Source organism: Botryllus schlosseri, chromosome 4 (assembly GCF_051294905.1).
Source record: "Botryllus schlosseri isolate E-star chromosome 4, Bs_hap1, whole genome shotgun sequence".
Lineage (NCBI taxonomy): Eukaryota > Metazoa > Chordata > Ascidiacea > Stolidobranchia > Styelidae > Botryllus > Botryllus schlosseri.
The window spans coordinates 13,513,889-13,536,412 of NC_137239.1; the positions used below are offsets into that span (position 1 = coordinate 13,513,889).

Below are 22,524 nucleotides of genomic sequence, written 5' to 3' on the forward strand. Positions count from 1 at the left end.
GGAAGGCCGAACGGCCCATTGTTGTTACATCGTTGGAGCGTACCACTACGGTACTCGGTACCTTGAATTGGCCCTAATAACATGGTTTAGCGACCAAAGATGTAACTAACAGATTGCCCATGGTTGCCATAACTACTTGCTTAGTTAGCGAAATACCAAGCTGCGACCTTCTGATCTATTACTATTCCCCTGATACTTGATTAGTTTGTTGCGTCCATGGTTCTAACAAATTCACGGCATTCCAAGTCACTCCGAGTCAACTCGGGTCATTTTCATTTTTCCATCGAGTTAGCCCGAGTCTGAGTAATTCGGAGAAAAGTCGCGTCCAATTCCAACTCACAAATTTCAGTCACGAATCGTCTAAGGGTCAGGTTTTGTCATCATGAATTGGAAATGTGGTGAAATAGTGAATCTTCCCCTGCATGGTAGCGTTTGCAATAAATGTGATAGTGAAGTTTGATGAATAGTTTCTGGCTTTCGGAGCAATTCAAGAGGGAATTTTGACTTTATAACCTGAAAAGATATATGTGACACTTAGATATTGTCATTATTAAAAATCTAAAATGTTGTCGCGGGCCGCACAAAATGCTCTGGCGGGCCGCATGCGGCCCGTGGGCCGCGTGTTTGAGACCTCTGATATAAACAGTATACATAAAATATACATCAATGGAACAACAGTTCTCTTCCTGCAAATCGTAGGCCGATACAATGTGTTTGCATGTATGTCAGTGGTTCTTAACCTTTTTTCCTCCAGCACCCCCTTTCAAAAATTGCCTGGGTCTGGCGCCCCCTATTTTTAAAGATTGTAGTAAACAACAGTGGGTAAGTGCTCAAAGTTCGGTTTCGGGTTGGGACTTTACTATTAAAAACATATCGCGCTTGAATTGTGTCCTAGAACCACTCGACAAATTACCGATGTAATAATTGTATGTGCTATATTCGAGATCAAATCAAGCTCGTTATAACGACCATCGGGTAGGCCTACGGGCTTGTACGATTTGGTTCGAGCTTGATGTACACATCCAGAATTCACCTGTGCGATTGGCAATACAGGGAAGCTAATTATATTGGGCTTTGTGTTATTGCTTTGTGTGACTGCTAAATTAACTGAGAATGTGGTAGAGATCTTTGCTCACATTAAATTTAGTACAGCCCCAAGCTCTAAACTTTAACATGAATGTATTCCAAACAAAGCAATCCAAATTATATGACAGGGGTTCTTGAAGTATGGGTCGCGACCCAAACATGTTTCACACAGCTGATGTCTGCGCGTTCTCTATGCCCGTAAAAATGTAGCATACCGGTAGTAATATTAGAAATGTGGGGCTTGGGTCACGAGATACCAATAAAACTCACAGTTAGGTCGCGGTCAAAAATTTAAGTAACCACTGTTATATAACGTTTCTGTGACTTGTGTGGGTCACAACACAAAGCAGTATTATCTTTCATGATACGATGAAGGAATATTCTGACGATTCAAGTTTGTAGCTTTCAAATACAAGTATATTAGGTTGATCATTTTGGCCAAAAAGCTTTATAGCATTTTTAATGTACGAAGGATACAATACCTAGTTCGAAACATTTTATGGAAAATACCCCGAGATAGCATGACGGAAGTGTTTTAGCGGGGAATTGGTGAGCGAAAAGTACGCGCAATTCATTTTACATGAATTAAAATAAACAGCCGCATTCGTGGAAACATAGTTGATGTATGCTTCGCGCCGAGCGCGACGAAAAAACTCGAGATTTGACAGATTTTGTCGAATGCGAGGCCGTTTTTCTTCAGCGCCCCCATACCGCCCCCCTGAGCCCAGCGCCCCCCGTATCGCCCCCTGAGCGTTTCCGCCCCCTTCGAAATCCAAATCGCCTCCTGGGGGGCGCTGGAGACAAGGTTAAGAACCACTGATGTATGTAGTTCTGGGCACAATGATTCGAGTACTCGAATCTGAGTCGAGTAATTATTTTAATGATTCGAGTCGAGTGAGAAAAGACGAATTTTTCGAATATTGAATTTTTACGCTCCTCGCCACTTATAGTTATTTTGTCGACGAGAATTATGGTTTCGATACTATTTTGCACTGTGGGAGCCTCGAAACCATGATTGGCCGTATCGGAGCATACCAAACATAGTACAAACTACGAACCTTACTGGAAATAACACATTCCCGAAGTCATGAATCTCACACAACATTTTCACAAAGTGAAATAAAATCGGTAGAGTCGAAAAAATACCACCAGAGTATAAGTAATGTGATGAATAAAGGCATTATATTCTTTGTGGTGGCCTAAAAGGTACATATTTCAACCTTGGCAACTTACATACTGTTATTACGTCATAATCAGTGATACTCGAATAATCAACTCGACTCGAAGCATAATACGTGATTCAGAATCGAATCACTCAGGTACTCGATTTTGCCCAGCCCTACATATATGTCGTGTGAAATTATAAATTTAATTTCCAGTTCCTACATCACGGCATAGCCCTTAACAAATTGAAGCATAGCGTAGAAACAGATATTCATCCACCTCATTCGTCTCATCCGTCTCCGTTTCATCAAACTCATATTGTTTAACATAGTGTTTCTAAACCTTTTTCGACTCCTCGCTTCGGTATCAATCTCAACGCAAGTCTTTTCCCTCATTGGGGAAACGGGAAACTTTTATCGCTGGTGAACTAAAATGAGATCATTTTTGGCATGACTCCCAAAAGATCAGCTTCTACGTATATAATCGGTGAGAATTCACCTTTATTTTAGTCAACTTTCGAGGCAGATTCCGAACAACGGGTTTTTCACGTGTATTTCGTGTCGATTATTTAAATATGCCCATTCTAACATTTTCGCCCCTCAATCGTACCATTCGTACACTTTCGCTATTGTCCCCACCCTGTTTCTCAAATTCATCCACGTTGGTAACCACTGGTCTAATATCACATAATGAATTTTAGCCTTGTCTTCACTATTAGATTTTATCACCAAGGACTGTGGTGAAGGGAACGTTGATCCGGTTTGCACGGAGGAGGAACTTTTTGGTTTGGTACAGAATAGCTTCGCGGGACGCAATTGGCCCGCGGGCCGCACTTTGCCCAGGTCTGCCCTGACCAAAAATGGGTGAAAGCATCGGCATACATCGATACCACTACCCTTTTGCCTGATAATACAATCGATCCAATGGCAATAAAACTTATTATATGATAAAAGTGTGGTATGGAAAAGTAATAAGGCTAAATTCGTGAAAATCTGCATATTTTGAGCATATGTCGTAGAGGAAAAACTTGACGTGATGGAAGAAAAACCATGGCATTTTTAGAATCAGTGCACCAAAATTACCCTGAGTCAAGTGCAAAATCAAAGTCAACAAATTTTTCGTTCACAATTGTTGCCCAAATGCCCAGTGTATTTCGCAGCAGTGCGTGCTGAAAGCATGGACCGTGATATTTTGACGTACTGGAAAAGAGAAAATCGTTTCCCTTCTCTCAAGGCTGCTGCCCCAAATCCCCTAGGCTTGACTGCAACATCAGATCCATAGCAAAGAGGTTTTTGGCCTCGCAGGAGAACTGTAACTTGCGATACCAGCCGAATTTGGTGTGCAGACGTTAACCAGTCTCGTGAATTTATATTAACTGGATTTGAATTTTGCTGCACTTCTTTGTCATTGGGAATTTCATTCGAATTCCAAGTTTTTGAGAATTCTGTATTTCAAATTTTAACCTGATTTGGAAAAAACTGTGTTATTCGAATTTCAAATCTAAACTAGTTTCGAAAATCCGCAAATTTTCTAGTTGTTCAAGTCTGGTTTCAGGTCTCCTCTGAGGAAACACTATCGGAGATATAATTTCGTTGATAAATTAACTCATAGTGGCAAGTAGCGTATGATTACAGTACTTGAAAATACTCATCTTTCTTTACTCGAATTATCAGACTTGTTACTCGATTATCATACGAGTGCTCGAACCATTGTGCTCAGCCCTACTTATATCCCACACTATAGTACTACGACGATTGAACAAACAATTCTTGATGCGGCGAATGATAATTTATTCACAAATTTCCGTCAAAGTGCCGTGTCTAAAACTTTGATGCTTTTAATCCCCACGATCTGAAAATGAGGTGCAAAATGCATGAGGAGAATTCAGAAATAGAAAAGGCATGAAACATTATATAATTTATTGTTCACACTTTACTGAATATTCTTTTGAATGTGTTAGAGATTGCATGGTCTGGTTATAGATTAATCTGAGAACAAAACCTGGGGATCAATAAAATGGAATTATAATGTGATGATATAAAAAGATCACGGATTACGTGATTTAAGCGTTTTTATCTCAAAAACCAAATTATAACGCTGAAAAACGAAATGCAATGAATTCGTTATGAAAAATGAGGTTATCGTGGAATCTAATATAGAATCAGTGACCTTGTTCTACTCATCGCATAATTTTGACCATCTTTGGGATTCACCGGGTATTCAATTCTACGCTATGGCCACAGCAATGTGCCTGAGTTCATACTCAAGTAGAAGCAAAGTAGAAGTAGAAGTAATGTCACTAATTTCTACTTAGTTAAAAGCAGCGATCAAGATAGGTCAGGACTACTACAAGGTGATGAAGGTGATGTAGGGAATGAACAGTTTGTCAGGTACTTTAGAATGTATGGTTTTTAAACTCAGATGTGTAGATGTGGCCGGTGGGTTGCATACGGCTCGCAGATAATAGGAGGTGGCTAATTTCAAACTTCCAAAATGTATCTTCTCCACAAACGCAAATTGACTAATGCCAAAGCTGTTCATTAAGAAGTTGAGCTAGACTAAAGCATAATGGATTGAGCAAATGGTGCATTAGAGCGAACACTACATGAGAACTTCCAGATAATAGAAATAATACTTCGTTACTGACCCCATCTGGTAGAATGCTCAGATGGGTATGAAGAACCCATTTACCGGCCTACTGTGGCTGATAAATAGCTGCTGCCATTAAGAACATTTCAAGGAATGCTTTTATTGACATTTCAATCCTAAACCATTTCACTTACCGGCGAAAGCTTCATCGAAGTCCATGTCCTGAAAAAGGAAACAAGTTTTGAATCGTCCTTTAAAATAAGGTACTTTGTAGCAGATTGCTACAGAATTTAATTTTACAATACCTGATCCATATCTTCGTGCATTTCCCGGTCCGCTAAATCACGGTCGCCGTAGCGTCTGCGAGAATAGTAGCGCCGCCTGCGTCGACCCCAAAGGGCGTTGGTCTCCATTGCAAGTCCGACGACAACGAGAAGGATGAGAACAGTCTTGATTTGCATGTTGGCTGAATAGAAATCCATGTAATTGACTACCACGATGCGCCTTTATAAAACCAAGGACTGTTTAGCCTACTTACCTTGTATCGTTCAATATGCGACGAATGCTAATGATCGACGTGATAGTATGAGGACGTCCGCGCCTTATATAGTTTGCCGAAGCGATCCCACGATCACATTATAATTTCCGAAACAATTTCCTGTCGTTGCTAGCTTCCTTTCCATTCCAATCACAGTCATCAGAATGATACTCCACGAACAAAGAACGATATGTTACACATGTCGGATACCCGTTAATGTTCTCCATAAGGCGTTTACCGGGATTGCTAACACGGTTATTTCAATCCTGTCAACCACCATTGTATTATTGAATAATAATAATTATAATACCAAGTTGAACATCTGCTTGCAATGATCCCTGGTAAGTAGGTTGCCGTTGCAATGCGATAAAACTTAAGAATAGAAGTCATGTTCAAGAACTTTTGTTCACGCCAACAATTAGATCCAAACGTCGGTAGCAAAGCTAGTTACATAACTTTCAAGAACTTGAAAAAGGTTGGCATAGGCGAGTTGTTTAAATTTTAACATCTTACTCGCAGCAGCAGAAAGGTTGCCGAGCCCTGGTAGTAACCGGCACAGCACGGGGAACGCTTGACCAACTGGTAATACTGTAAAATGATGCTTAAATTAAAGCAATTATTTTTGTTGTTGTTAGTCGTCGTTAAATCATATTATCGAAACCGTTTTGTTAAGTCTTAGTGATATGGATAGTGATACATTTAAGACAAAAATCAATATAAAACAAACACGTTTAAAACATGACGCTTGTTTGAAACATGTTTTCATTGTTCCTCGTTTTGCGTTTATTAGCTATGACGCCACTAATCTTCAATTGTGACATCACACTGGAATGGCATTGACAATTTAACATCATGATAAATATGGCTCCTTTGTCGAAAAAAGCTTCCGATCGCTGTCTTAAACGGACCAAAAACATGCTTGACCCGGTCTAACTGATAATGCGACATTTTACGATCGGCAGTCGTAATCATCATCAGATCATCCATTATGTACCAATGATCTAAAATAAGGACGGCCAACCCGTGGCCCGCGAGAAGGTTTTGGGTAGTCCGGGAGGAAATTTTCGAAATTAGTTATAATATCAAAAATGGATTGCCCAGATGGTAAACTTGCAAGGCCAACCAAAAAATTAGAATAGTCGGGCCGCAACATTTGGGATGTTATATGACTAAAATATCAGTTCCGGCGCATTGGCAGATTCACGGGCTAGTTACATTTTGGTATATTTTACGGTTGATTTATTTGGAGTAAGAATTTTCTTCACGCTTCGCGCAATATGTTGTCACTCGATTTCTTGATTTTGATATTGTTAACCCCTCCTGAAAATGAAAAATACGTCTAATTTACCACATTGAGTCCAACCACCTTCACAATAACGAGAGAAAGTGTCTTCCAGCATGCGAACTTGCGTTTGCGCTCACAGAAAGTCTGTTGACGGTAAAACCTAGGCACAAAATAAGTGACGCGTGTTGCCGAAGCTTTCGATATTGATATGTCCAAGCGCCGAATAGTCATGTCCTTGCAAACTGATCCCAGCGATATACAGCAGACTCGCAATATACTCAAGTAATAACATTATTGACCAATAAATAATATTTTCGCGCCTGGCGCGGCTAGTGGCCCGCGCAATCCTTCATCGATTGTTTGTGGCCCTTAAACCGGAATGCTTGGTCACCCCAGATCTAAAACTACCTGCCATTACTGTTAAACCGTCGACGGTCTCGAATGCTCCAGGCATTCCATATCGTGTACGTTGACTATATTGGGTGAAAATCACCCGTAGACCCATATTTCATGTTTTTTCGAAAGTAATCACACGAGTATGACATAGGCCTAATTATATAACTTTTATAAAAAACTTTGTTCATTTTAAAATGGTAATGTTCTAAAACACCGTATGAAAATGTTTTAAACAAAGTCTTCTAATAAACACCATTATAGTTTTAAATGCAACCCTCGATATGGTCGGGTATAGTAAATAAGTGGGTTAGCCTACAATGATTGATGCAGTTGGCAATCCAAGTTTGGTCCACATTATGTCACGCACCGGACGAAATATCACTTAGCACAGCCTGGCTGCTGATCTGTCGATCTGCTGAACGGTCGCGGTTTTCCAATCACTTTTGTTAAGAATATCGATTAGCTATTCCCCGGTGTCATGAAGTGATTGGGATGCTTATTAACATATAGACGCCTTCCTGTTGAGTCAACTCGGCTCTTTGGCATGAATTCCGTGAAAAACAATAAAATAGTAATAGTTGACATGCACAAGCAAATTATCACGGTATCACTCCCGCATATCAAGTAGCTATTGTTTAGGATTGCTTTTGATGGCAGCTACGTGACTGTGTTGGTAATAACTCCAGCGATCATTATCCTAATCGATTAAGTTATAGCCTACACTCCGCCATTGGAGGATGTACGGAGCGAGAAATGAGTATTAGGCCTACTATACAGATTCCATTGTATCCTGTGATATACATAACCACTATTCCGTATTAACTTTAAGATGAGCTGCTAGATAAACATGACCATGCTGGACGGTATGTTCACTAAAATCTATTTCTCATTTTTGGTACTCACATTTTTTGCGATCATACCCACAGGTCTCGCCGGAAGCTTTACGCATTACTATTACACTCACCGCGACTTATATTTGTGGAAATGGATTTTCGGCACTAGTTAATATCAAATCGAAGATGCGGATTTGCAAGACATGCCCAAGTATTTCAATAAATGCAATTGCAGAATTCGTTATGAAACAATGAAGGTCTAGCTAATTTCCATATAAATGGTATGAAGCTATTGTCAAGAAAAGTCATTTTGTTTCTGTTTGTCACTCGCCTAGAGTTAATATTTGTACAAGACAGATGACGGTTGCACGATAAATGAGATAAATTTGAACTAAAACCTCGGGGGTTCACGGGGTACGTGATGGTCCAGAAGCTGTTCGCGAGACAAAAGGGTTGAGAACTACTGCATTAGGGCATACGGATATATGTACCGGTATGGTCATAGCCTCTTACAGATTTCTGCCTTCACCTATATTCTTACGATTGTTATATATTCTTCTGTGGAAAAACACAGTGCAGAAAAAAATGAAAAGTCTGGCAGCGGTGGGATTCGAACCCACGCCATCGTAATGACTGGTGCCTAAAACCAGCGCCTTAGACCACTCGGCCACGCTACCATGCTCTGCCGCTTCAGTGTGATAAGGATTGTTCCCAGGCAAGGAGCGAAAGGAACTAGTAGAGCGAAATGCCGATAATCTGATTCGAGTCTAACGTGTGATATAATTATATGCTCTAATTGTTTTTCTAACTATACAATTAATGTGAAACGCGTCATGGTTGGTGCACTGATATTTTTCCTTTTCATTTTTATGGGAATGAGCTCTGATTTATTTTGATTTGAGCTTGAATACTTTTTTATTTCCTTCCAGTAAGAAATATATTCAATTAAGATTTTTGCGAATTCAGCAATCCTAATACTAATACAATTCGAAAAAACAAATGTATAGCTTAGGCTATATATTTTTATTAGTGCAACTCTGGTGAATAGTGTGGAATTAATGTGAGCTGAAATATTATTTATGATATTTTATAATTATTCTTTCAATAACTAGAATACCTAAGGATAATTTAACAGTTGTGGGGTTAGAAACCGAGCTGATTGGCTGACATAACTGAAGAAAAGTTTTGGGCGAATAAATTAACAATATGAAGTGATTGTTTCGCGTTATTCTGAAGTTATGTAGGCTACCCCAAATGGCTTGTTCTTGTAACTGAAGTTGTTCATGATATATCGGGCTCATGCCTATACGCACACTGTTCATTATTAAGCAAACTTAGCAATCAGCACATTCCGGGACCAACTTTGGTTTGGCATCTATTCCGATGGGTGCAAACCACTCAAACGTCAACTCTCGTGGATCCCAAGGACGCAGTGCGCTCGTTTTATTCACGAGTAACTCCTTTTTGCGGCTTCTGGGGGGTGATGTATGAAAAAAGAATCCTACCTAACTATGAAGAATATCTCCCTTAGAGTTTTTATATACTCGCTTTCACTTATTCAAATGGGTGGTAAAGCAAGCATTTTTGGCACAATTTCCGTTTACCAGATTTGCACCCTGCGCTATGGTGTATAACTGTATATTGTCGAAATTAACCATTGATGTAACAGTGTAGTAGGTCGTGGGGTGTTAGATTGATATAACGTCCATGTCATTATCGGAAATAAAGTCAAATTCCAATGGAATATTTATAGAGACATGAAAGGAATCGAGCGACACTCATATGTATATCTTCCAGTTACGGGAGGTCAGGGGAGTCAAGTGAGTCAGTGAGTAAAAAAATATTGTGAAACCTTCATTGATTATAACACCATAAATTAGGGGTATTTTCAACAGATATTCTTGAATGACTGATATTGAAAATTATAACATCCGAAATCATGTAGTAATGCGTATTTATTGTTGCAAAATATAGCGAAAAAAGGGAGATGAGGCACAAACGGACGAAACATGACGTCTGATAGCGTAAATCGTCATAAACAGCTCGGAATTAATAATATCTGGTACTCATCGAATGCCAATGTCGCACAGATTCCGAAAATCTAAACATTAATAACGCCAATGCACCAAAACTCCTCAAAATCGCCATGGAAGGTGAAATTAATTCGGCTTTGTTACTTACAATGGTTCGCACATAGTGTCTTGAGCGAATGAATCTACTATTTGCGGAAAACACTAGCATATTCAATCACTCAGACACGCTGTCATAACATTGATGTACATCATGTACTTCCGAGTTGGAGTATTCGCATGCCAAAGTATGTTATCAATGCCCTGTACAAACGTTATGATCCGCAATCCCATTCTCCTGCATCGATAGATCTCGGTTTCAATCAACACCGTGGACGCGTAGACAGAGAATGATTGAAAGCGAATTCCAAACAAATCATGGAGCAGTGTGGTATCTTGATATTGATCTGACTCAAAACACAGCCTTTAATATTGGCAAACGACGGCGGCGTGGTAGCGTGGCCGAGCGGTCTAAGGCGCTGGTTTAAGGCACCAGTCATTTCGATGGCGTGGGTTCGAATCCCACCGCTGCCAGTCGTTCATAGTCGTTTGTTTGACCGACAAATTAAACAAACGGGTTCTTAATAGTATCCGATGACTTTCGGGTGCAATATAATTGTATCGATTTCCTCCACTACATTCAGGTCTCAGCATTGTGAAAACTTTACTATGGCGCTATATGGCGCTGCAGCGTATAACCGAGTTGCCTTAGGCGGGTATTTTTATACAAGTCTTTCACACGGTAGCGGAAGACTTCCAACTCTGCCGCACTCATTAGTGTATCAAAATGCAGGTCTGCGGAATTAACTAATTTTTGATTTGAAAATGTACCACAACCCCTCCTCTCAATTTGACGTTCTGATCATTAAAAACTGGTCACCACCTTCGCCCAAACCCATTCACAGCCTATATGCAAGAAATCCGGCGGCCATATGCGTAGTGCTAGCAATCATGAACTCGTTCACCTCCGTCATTGGATTGATGACGAAACTGAATCAGGACTATGACAACGTATTCAATACCAATATTAATAACAATGGGTAACACATATTTTTAGGCAGACAAAGTGAGAGTGGTCTTTAGGGTTCTGAAGGTCACTGATTCCGAATATGACCTTGGTGTTTTCAAATTGGTTTTATTTTTGGAGATAATCCTTGTGGCTATTTTGACTATAATAATCCCATATTTTAGCTGTATGGGATGGTTAAAAAATCTGCTCAGTTGTACTATAAAGTTCAGAAATTCAATCTACTTGTTATTTTAACATGCTGAAAACTCCTGTTTTAAATCAAAATACAACAACAGAATTATATTTAGTGGCAATGAATGATCTAATTGGAGACTTTCACGAATATCATGTACATAAATAAATTTCAGTCATGTATTTACCTAAATACTAGAATATCGTTACAATATTTGAATAAGTTTTATGTCAACCGCCTTTTTGAAATACAAAATAATTAGTTGGAATATAATATTAATAACTTGTCTCAAAGCAAAATTGGTTCTTGTACTATTTTCGGTTATAAGCAATTGAGTGCAGTTTTTCGAAAGGTTCCAGGAATAGTCTGCCATAATATGCCTGTCGCATCTGCACTAGTATCTTCCTTTTGTGTTTTGATGTATCGGTGGAACCGTTCCCCTTTCTATTCCCTCTAATCAACAATATAATCAGAAAATATATCATGATGACTGAACAGGAAGTGAGATTTATTCCTCATGTTTGCCCAAGGTTTCCATATGCAGATGCCAATTCGTGGACCAACTATTTGTAGTTGGGTGCTTTGTGATCGTCAGATAAGTTTTATTTGCTAGTAGTATGAATTCCAGGCGGTGATCACCTTTTTTAATATGAAATTTTATTCCTTAATCGGTATTCGAATCTGAGATCCATCAAAGATTCCAGATTTATGCATCCCAGAAGCTGCAAAAAGGAGTTAGTCGAAAATAGAACGCACTGCGCCATAAGGATTCACGAGACTTGGCGTTTGACTGGTTTGCACCTATTGGAATAGATGTCAAGCAAAAGTTGGTTCCGGGATGTGCTGATTGCTAAATTTGCATACCGCATAATGCACGGTGTGAGTATAGGTATGAGCCTGATTGTATTTTACATCATGAACATCTTCAGGTAAATCCGACAGTCAGCTCGGGTTCTATACTCCCACAGCTGTTACCGCCAGTGCTATATATGTTATTGAAAGAATAATTATAAAATATCATGAATATTATTTCAGTTCACCTGAATTCCACACTATTCGCCAGAGTGGCACTAATGAAAATTTTCACCTATACAGTTTTTTCCAATTCAGATTAGAATGAGAATTACCGAATTCGCAAGACCCTGAATTCAATTATATTCCTGACACGGATGTACAACAAAATTCAAGTTCATTCATAACAAGTCAGAGTTCATTCCCTTGAAAATGGGAAAGGTAAATGTCTCTTCACTAACCTTGATGCGTATCAGATAAATTGTAAACTGTACAGGTAGGAAAAAAAATTAGAACATATATGTACTTCTCACATTTGAAATCTTTGATGCTATCTCCTTTATCGATGGACACTTCCATCACCTCGGTGATGGTGCTCGTAGTCTGAACGCAGACGAAGCTAGACCTATATACATATATAAACATGATAATAGAGTTGGATTATCAGCATTTCGCCCAAATTAATTCGTTTCGCTTCTTGTCTGGGAATAATAGTTGATACACCAACTTACTAAGGCATGGTAGCGTGGCCGAGTGGTCTAAGGCGCTGGTTTTAGGCACTAGTCATTTCGATGGCGTGGGTTCGAATCCAACCGCTGCCAGACTATCATTTTTCTGCACTGTGTTATACGATAGCAGTGGTTACCAACCCGAATAACCTCCAATTCACGAGTGTTTCTCTATGTATACACGGAATTTTATGTTTTTTATTTCTCTCATCAACAGTCATTACCTTCCATGCCATCAAACAATCTGTTGAGGTTGCTATCATCCCAGTTGGATTTTGTGATATGATGATAAGGGGTGCGCGAAATTTGTCACTATCATAGAGGGGGGAAATTGGATGGAATTTTATTATTTTGAAGTGAATTCTGCAACTGCATTTCTTGAAATCCGTGGTCGTTTCTTGAAAATCCATGCCTTCGATTTCATATGAACTAGTACCGAAAATCCATTTTCACAAAGACCAAGTGGGGTTGAATGTAATAATAACACGTAACGCTTCCGGCGACACCTTTGGATATGATCGCAACAAATATGAGCAACAAAATTGAAAATTATAGTTTGAATGAAAATAAACCGTCCAGCATGGTCATTTCTATCTAGCAGCTCCTTCTAAAGTTGTTATCGAATAATGGGTATGCATTAGGGTTATGACTAAAAAAAATAATTCACAATTTTGTGTGTCCTGTAGTCACAAACGATGAACTTTTGTGTCCTGATTGCAAAATTACCAAAAGTTAAGACTGGTTAAACAAAAACCTCCCGCACAAAAATGTTTTGTAGATACAGACTATATAATACATATATCGACTGATTTGAATTTGACTGACACAATTCCAATTGCGAAGATTTAAAATAGTATTTCGGTAAATTCTGATTGCTGATATTGAATTATTTCTATCGTTTTCTTGCTTACAGTCAAAATTAAATGAATATTAAATAATTATTAATTTCGATTTTAGATGTAGACTGTATAGATCGTATAATTTCAACTTGTCTGACACAAATCGAACTGGGTGTTCGAAAAGGAGAAAGTAAAACAACTCAACATATCTTCAGCGGTCTAGAAAACCGATGAGAGGAATATCATGAAAATTTGAAAATGTCATATCATAACTGACTCAGCATCTGTTGATACTGGGCGGCGGAATGGCGTTGTTGTGAAACTGCAAATTGCAGTGATGAGCAAGGGTTTTCATAAACCACAATACATTGGTTGCCAACATAATATTATCCATTCTTAAAGCATATATCAGAGTTCTTCAATCCCACATCCTCAACAAGTCCAACTCTCAGCTACAAATTTGGAGATGATATGGTAAAATACTACGAAAACTTGGTAAAATCCATCAAGCCAGGATTTCAAATGAAAATATTAGAAAACCGAGGATTAAGTGATGATTTTAAGTTCATCTATGTGTTGTGCAGAGCATGCCGCTCTTTCAGATAAAATAGTAGATTACCACTAAGCAAATGGCATAAACTTCCATCTCCACGCAATGCGAGATGGAGCTCAAGGGCTGTAATTCCGTACTTCCAAGTCCCCAGATGGAGAGTATCTCTTGAGATATCATGCTTATGTGTCAGCAAGCCTGGTATTCTAACCAGATGTCTATAGATGGAATATACTGGAGCCCGACCGTTTATCGGTTCCCCGATAATATCGGGACGATATCACACTTCGACAGAATTATCGGTATCAGCGATTGAAGCTGAAAAATTATAGGCAATTCTCGTGACGTCACAATACGGCGTTAGGAAACTATAATCTTTGACCGCTAGATTGAGAATATTGATATATGTCACAAGCTTACACTTAACAGGTGTCCAGATGTAGCCTTTCTAGTTGATTTCATGTTCAAATATAACAATGGCTGTAAAGATTTTCAAATAAATGCTCTGAAGCTTTGAAAATGTGCTTATGTCTATCCAACTTCTTTTGTTGAATATCGGCTGAATGTATTGTAGTTCTCGGTCATGATGTGAGATATCGGTTTTATCGGTATCGACCCAAAAATCCAATATCGATCGGGCTCTAAAGTATACCAAAGATTATTTGCTGCTATTTTTGCGCTCGAATGCCCCGGAGCGATAAAGTGCCTTAAAATCCCATTGGAAGTCAAGAAAACTCGTCAAATTCAAACTCCTGCAGTAGCGCTCAACGGCTGACTTCAACTTCATTTGAGCATATTTTTGATAATCTTTGAAGATTTGGAGCAATTCCCACGTGGAAGTCATTCATTACTTCAAGGCTTTGGCAGTAGCCTAAAGCACGGTGCTCTGGTTAGCTGTTGTTATTAGCTGGCGAACTGCACTGCCTGAGTCAGACTTAGATGCAATATAGGTTGACCGTTATCGTTCTCAATTAGGCTACCCTAAATTGACACATTTTAATTCTATTCCAGAACTGATCAAATTTAGCATGGTGGTACAGTAAGACGCCCTGTTCTCTGTAGTCACTACCAGCATTAGGATTAGTCTCATTTCAACCTACCTTGAAATAAATTGTTGTCCTGTTCAATGTTTTTTGCTATTTTCAAACAAGTTCGGGGAAGAAATGTCAGAAATGTTAAAGACTCAACAACTGGAATGCGTATTCAAACTTGGCGTAAGACATATACCACATGTATACTATTAGATCAGGGATGGGAAACCTGCGCCGTAGAAGTGAATTTGTGTGGCCGTCGACACCCAATTCAATTAGTATGTGCGTGCAATTCAACATAGCTTCATTTTTCAATTTTAATATATTAGCGCCTTTCTCAATCTGATCCGGGATCGGAATCGTGTGCTCCTCAAGAAAGAAATTTGTTTATGGTATATTTGGGCGATTTCAATATACTTCCACTATTTCCACTGCCGATAAAATCGACATTCCTGATGGGGCGTCAAGAAATAACAGCATGCAACAAAGTGACTAATAACAATTAGCCCACCCGAAGATGCATTATCATTAATAACTTGCCCTAAATTTTTGAAAGCACTCCCTCCATGAACCCTACAGGTGAATCTGATCACATGGGCTGAGAATGGATGAAAAAAATTGAAAGTAATATGTAATACTGCTACTATTAATTACGGAATTCATTCTTGAATCTGAAAAATTTTCGTGCTCGGCGCGACAATACGCAATCCCAGCAACTATTCATAACATTGACACTCGCGATTTCGGTGCGTGCAATAGGCCGCTGTGAAAAGTACAATAGTCTGGAGTTCACCGGAAATGGATATGGAATGGATAGATTAACATAAGTATTTTGCATCCAGTTAGTTCATTACGGCTATGCCGTGGAACGCGGCCTTAGGCTACATAAATAAGCGAAATACGGCTGTGATCTGCAAAAAGGTTGCCTACCTCTGTATTAGATGATGTGCTTTTTTTGACATGACGATAAGTGCATGGCGAGTGCAGGGCGGGGTCAGGGGGCGCGATTTTTTTACCATCGCCAAGGGGGACGCATGTCCAAAAAAGTTGAGAACCGCTGGCTCAGAGAATTCGTGGACCCTCTGAAAATGCTTCGTGGACCCCGATTGAGAACCACTGCAGTATTTCCCGCGTGGTAATACAACGTGTAGCTTGATACTGCAGATATATTTTCAACGTTTCGGACCGAATCGCCATTGTTATTGCTTGGTGGACGAATGGAACTGTGCTTACATAGATTGTAATACTTTGATACCAATTCCCACGTTCATATCAGGTAGTCGGAAAACACGCATGGACCATTTTCGTAGCTTTCCCGTGCGCGCCTGTAATCTGCATTGATGATGTACACGATATCTTCCATTTAGTTCGTATATTTCCCGGGTACATCATGTTCACCGTTGTTCCACGCAAGTCGCAAAGCGACACAATTTAACCCCGCGTCCACGAACTCCGTCCGAGTGAGTAAGTTTCAGCTTCACCATAATAATAATAAACATAAATGTGATAATGAAACGATTCTAGAGGCCAACTTCAAACAATGTGTAGCGTGATTTCGGTGTATGGCTTACGGAAGAGAAATGGAGAACGGTATTCAATTACATATGATGTGCGTGTGGCTTGCACGTACTGGCTTTACTACACCAGAACAATCAATCAAGTGATACAATCAATCCACGCGACTCGGGCATATACGGCACAATTATTTAAAATCCATGATGGATTTCAAGAGGGGAAATTTTCAGACGGTCTTCACAAACTAACGCGCTGCACTAAATCCTTGATCAGTTACGATTCGTTGCGGTGGTGCCGTATATTTCTATCGGATGTTGATAATAATCGATCATAAATTGGGATTTGGCCTATTTCTATTTTACAATAATGTGACTGATATCAATATGTATTTTGCAGAAATAATATGAGAAATAATACTAAACTCGGCCCCACCTCAAAATGCTCCTGTGGCCCGCTAGGTTGAAGCCCCTGATGATATTAAAAGCAATGTTCCCTCTAATATTTCACGATTCTGCGGGCACTCGCCAACTCATTGCGCGGTCCCGTGGACAGCAGTGCGTAACGACTAAATAAAGGTCGTCACTTCGGTTTTCTTGCGCGCAGCTCAGATTTTATGTGCGCAGAGACCGTGTCAGCACTGCGCAATTGCGCACGCGCGCAGCTTGGAGGGCACAGTGATTAGAAGGTGAGTGATTAGTGTAAATATTTCACCTTATGTGTATTGTACAGTAGGCCTAATACTCATTTCTTGCTCCGTATACCCTACCATAGCGGAGTGTATAACTTCATCGATTCAGATATATGCACTGATCGCTGGTGTTTTTGTGAGCACAGTCACGTAGCAACCATCAAAACCAATTCTAAACAACAGCTACTTGATATGCGGGAGCGATACCGTGATAATATGGGTGTGCGTGTCAATTATTTTATTGATTTTTATAGACTTCATGTCGAAGACCCGCGTTGACTCAAAAGGAAAGCGACTTTATGTGATTAACCAGCCCAAACACTTCCGGACTCCGGGAAATAGCTAATCGATATTTATATCAAAATAGATTCGAAAACCGTAACCGTTCAGCAGATCAACACATCAGCAGCCAGGCCATGTTCCGCAATATGGCATCTGGTGCTTGACATAATACGGACGAAACTTGGATTGCCGGCAGTATGAATCATTGCATTCTAACCCGCTTATTTAATGTACACGTCCAGATCTATGTTTGCATTTAAGACATTGCTATTTTAAAAAGAACATATATGCGTTTTTTGTCAAAAGTTTTATAATATTGCCATATTCGAGCGAATACTTTCTGAAATACATGTAGTGTGACCCTATATCAGACGATTTTCACCAGAAGGCCGATAAAGTCAACGCAGACGATATGGAATGGCTGGAACCCTCGAGATTTGAGTAGGTTCAACGTTTATAGCATGACAATGTTCAAGATTATTGGTAAGTAATGATGTTCCGATGATGATGACCGCGACCGCAGACCGTAAAAATGCTGCATCACGATGCAGACCGGGTAAAACAAATTTTTTGTCCGTTTAAGACAGAGGTCAGAAGCATTTTTCGACAAAGGAGCCATATTTACCCTATTGACCAATTGTCCATTTCATTTCACTGTGACATCATAATTAAATATTCGTCACCTCATGTCTAATAAACAAAACGTACATAACGTACATACAAAATTTGTTTTAAACAAGGGCCGTATCTCGAACATGTTTGTGTTAAATTGATTTTTGTTTTAAATGCAACCCTATCCATATTACTAAAACCAAACAATACGATTCCGCTATCACGATTTTACGACGACTGACAATAACAAGAATACTTGATATAATTGTAGCAATATTTTACTGAAATACCATTTCGGTAATATTCTACATGCTGTACCGCCCCTACCAGGGTCGGCCCCCTTTCTCATGTTGCGTGTAAGATGTCAAAATCTCAAAAAATCACCAGTAACAACCTTATTAAGTTCTCGAAGGAGATGCAATACCTTTGCTATCTATATTTGGATCCAATTATAGGTGTGGACAAAATATTTTGCAGATGACTTCTATTAATGGGCATCATCGCATTGCATTACAACCTTCTAACCAAGGTTCACTGTAAGCACGTATTCAACTTATGATTATTACTATTCAATTATACCAGGAGCGGGCAACTTCTCCGGTCGGCGGGCCGGATATGGGAAAATTAAGCACTTGGCGGGCCGGATTACAGAATATAAACATTATACCTTAATCGTGTTTTCATCCACCTATACAAGGAATCAATTGTATTTAATGTAAACTTAACGTTTAAAACCTAGAGACCAAAAACAGTATTTATTGAATTTATTTACAACAACTATCGAAGTCAATCAGACATCTATGTGGTCGTTCAATATTGTTAACTAGTTTTTTGAACTCTGGTTGAATGTCGTATGCGGAAACCCTTAGTGAAGACTGCACGCGAACATCAGTTATATTGGAAAGCAGCCTTTTTCGGTAACGTTCGTGGCAGTGTTGGGATCAAGTCACTACCCTCGAGTCACAAGTCATCTCGAGTCATTCCACATTTTGACTCGAGTCAAGTCAAGTCACGAGTCAAGTCAAGTTGAAATTTCAAAGTACTAAGAATGATTCGAAGTCATTACATTTTGCTAACTGTTTAAAATACAGATGAAGCACCCATTTATTCTGAGTCGAGAAACGAATAAAGAGTTGATTATGCGCGCGAAAGGCGCTGTATAGCTCACGCATACGTAGGTCTGCTCAACTACGCCAGTATAGCGATATAGCATCAGTCTTTAAATATCAGCCAAAATACAGGATAACATACGAAACCTCAGAAAGTTTAAAAATGATATAGTTCAATACCCTTCCAACCGACATATCCATGATATACAATTATAAACGTATGCGCGATATTCGTTTGATTTAAATTATATACAAGAGGGTTGGTTGAGGTGAGCAAGTTTACGAGAACGTAAGCTGTTGTATAAGTTCCGATCACTGCGTTTGCGATCAATTTATTTGTGATATAGCAATGGAGGTTCTGTAAAACGTACAATCACTGATTCATTAGTTGGCAATCCGACCTTATACAAGATACAGCGATTTAGTCGACATCGATCACTTGATGACTTGAAATTGACTCGTAAATTTTACTTCGAGTCACGCGTCAATCTGTATTTCTCAAGCGACGAGCCAAGTCAAGTCAAGTCATTATCCCAAGGTGGCTCGAGTCATCCCAACACTGCTTCGTGGTCGAAAATGTATGTAGACCCGAACAGAGCGAGTAGTCTATTGTCCATCTTTCTCAGGTTGGCAAACTTGGATTCATTATGTGGCGCATAAAATTTGTCAATACTTTCAGAATAAAATTTCGCTTTCAGAGTAAAAACTCTCGGCGGGCCAGTCAAAATCCTTTGGCGGGCCGGATCCGGCCCGCGGGCCGTATGTTGCCCGCCCCTGAATTATACAATGATAGTTGATAGGATCAAAATATCCGTTTTAGCAATCACCGGGAGATGCCTTATGGAGAACATTGAAGGGCATCCGGCTTGAGTAGCACATCATTCGTGAAGTATCATTCGAATTACTGTGATTGGAATGGAAAGGAAGCTAACAACGACAGGAAATTGTTTCAGAAATTATAACGTGATCGTGGGATCGCTTTGGCAAACTATATAAGACGCCGACGACCCAAGAACTTCACATCGATCATTAGCATTCGTCGCATATTGAACGATACAAGGTAAGTAAGCAGAACAGTCGCCGGTTTTATAAAGGCACATCGCGGTAGTCAATTACATGGATTTCTATTCAGCCAACATGCAGATCAAAACTGTTCTCATCCTTCTCGTTGTCGTCGGACTTGCAATGGAGACCAACGCTCTTTGGGGTCGACGCAGGCGGCGCTACTATTCTCGCAGACGCTACGGCGACCGTGATGTAGCGGACCGGGAAATGCACGAAGACATGGATCAGGTAATTTAAAATTTAATTTAGGCAATCTCCTAAAAATTACCATATTTTAAATGGCGATTAATAACTTGTTTTTCATTTTTTCAGGACATGGACTTCGATGAAGCTTTCGCCGGTAAGTAAAATGGTTTGAGATGGGAATGTCAATGGAACTGTTCTTCGAAATGTTCCTAAAGGCAGCAGCTATTTATCAGCCACAGTATGCATCCTAATAGATACTCCGTACCCACCTAAGCATTGCTACCAGGGATGGTCGGTGACGAAATATATTTCCAACATTTGGAATTTTGCATTTAGGTTTTGCCCAAATGCACCATTTGCTCAATCCATTATGCTTTTAGTTTACATCAACTTATACTTGAACAGCTTTGGCATTAGTGAATTTGCGTTTGTCGAGAAGATACAATTTGTAAGTTCGAAAATAGCCACACCATATCTATGAGCCCTGCGCAACAAGTCGGCCACATCTAAGTTAAAACACCATACATACTGAAGCACTTGTCATTCCCTAAATCCACTTCATCCACTTGTAGCAGTCCTGACATATTTTGATGGCTACTTTTACCTGTAACTAAGTAGGAATTTTGGGCATTACTTCCACATCTACTTCTGCCTCTACTTGAGTATCAAGGCGGAATAGCCTACTTGTACCAGTTATGATAATACTGACCCAAGCACATTGCTGTGGTCAGCGTACAATTGAATACCTGGTGAATTCCTAAGTTAATCAAAATCATGCGATTAGTAGACTAAAATCCTTGATTCTATAATCGAATCCGTGATAACCTTATTTTTCACTAACGAATTAATTGCATTTCGTTTTTCAGTGTTATATTCTGGTTTTCAATGCCCAAATCACGTGTATTCCGTGACCTTTTAGTATCATTACACAATCTCCATTTTATTGATCAACGGTTTCGTTTTAAAAGAAATCTATAACCAAACTAATATCTAACACATTCAAAACAATAATCAGTAAAGCGTGAACAATAAATTATATAATGGTTGCTGCCTTATCAATTTATGAATTCTCCTCATGCAGTTCGCACCTCATTTTCAGATCGTGGAGATTAAAGTCATCGGCGTTTTGGACACGGGACTTTGACGGAAATTCGTGAATAAATTATCATTCGTCGCTTTAAGACTTGTTTGTTCAATCGTTGTAGTACTGCGGTGTGGGATATAAGTAGGAATGGGACAATGATTTGAGAACTGATATCTGAATCTAGTTATAATTTTAATGATTCAAATCTAGTAATGGAAGATGAATTTTTTCAGTACTTAATTTTACGATACTTGTCGCTTTAAAATTAATTTATCAACGGAAATTATATCTTCGGCAATATTTTCCACGTAAGAAGTCTAGAAATTTCGATTAGTCGTATCGCAGCATAGGAAGCATGTAATACAAAGCTACGCGTAGATTATCAGAGAGTACAATGAATTAAGCATTGTCAAAAAAATTCTAAATTATCTCCAATGTTTTGTAGAACTGGTAGTATATCCTTTGTGGTAGCACGAAACCTTTGATACTGTCGCGACGTCATAATGAGTGATACTCAAATATGTGACTCGTCTCTAAGCCTAATGCGTGTTACAGAATCGAATCATTCGGACACTCGATTTTGTCTAGCACTAGATATGAGTTAATATATCACCTGAGCAAGTCATTAGTTAAGAAGAGCAGTTTGATCCTGTAAGTATTGAGAAATCATGGTTGCGGTTCGAGTCTTTGTGGTAATGATATTGAGGATGTATTGGAGAGTAGCTTTGATGAAGTTCAGAAAACAATGAAACTACTACTTTAATTCCTTATTTTTAATAAAATAGTAATTTCGAACAATCGCAACCAATCAAACCTGAAAATGGTGCAATCCCAAGAACTCAAAAGTCATATTGTAATATTGAGCGCACAGAAAAGGAAAT

The 22,524-nt window shown here is 39.3% G+C and overlaps 2 long non-coding RNA genes and 2 other non-coding genes across 6 annotated transcripts; 2 read left to right on the forward strand and 2 right to left on the reverse strand.

The window, feature by feature from the left end:
* Nucleotides 1-4,016: 4,016 nt before the first annotated feature.
* Nucleotides 4,017-20,373, reverse strand: LOC145438158 (uncharacterized). 3 transcript variants are annotated; one of them, XR_013914861.1, is made up of 4 exons: nt 20,325-20,373; nt 5,145-5,305; nt 5,034-5,061; nt 4,017-4,101 (listed from the first exon to the last, which is right to left on the reverse strand). It is a non-coding gene; the product is annotated as an uncharacterized LOC145438158 (long non-coding RNA). The 3 variants fall into 3 exon arrangements; XR_013914862.1 differs by having other exon boundaries at nt 5,145-5,265; nt 20,328-20,353; XR_013914860.1 differs by lacking the exon at nt 20,325-20,373 and adding an exon at nt 5,378-5,533.
* Trnal-uag (transfer RNA leucine (anticodon UAG)) lies at nt 8,487-8,568 on the reverse strand. The gene has a single exon. It is a non-coding gene; the product is annotated as a tRNA-Leu (tRNA).
* Nucleotides 10,413-10,494, forward strand: Trnal-aag (transfer RNA leucine (anticodon AAG)). The gene has a single exon. It is a non-coding gene; the product is annotated as a tRNA-Leu (tRNA).
* On the forward strand, nt 20,328-21,740 carry LOC145438160 (uncharacterized). Its single transcript, XR_013914864.1, has 4 exons — nt 20,328-20,368; nt 20,441-20,601; nt 20,686-20,713; nt 21,659-21,740. It is a non-coding gene; the product is annotated as an uncharacterized LOC145438160 (long non-coding RNA).
* Nucleotides 21,741-22,524: the final 784 nt, after the last annotated feature.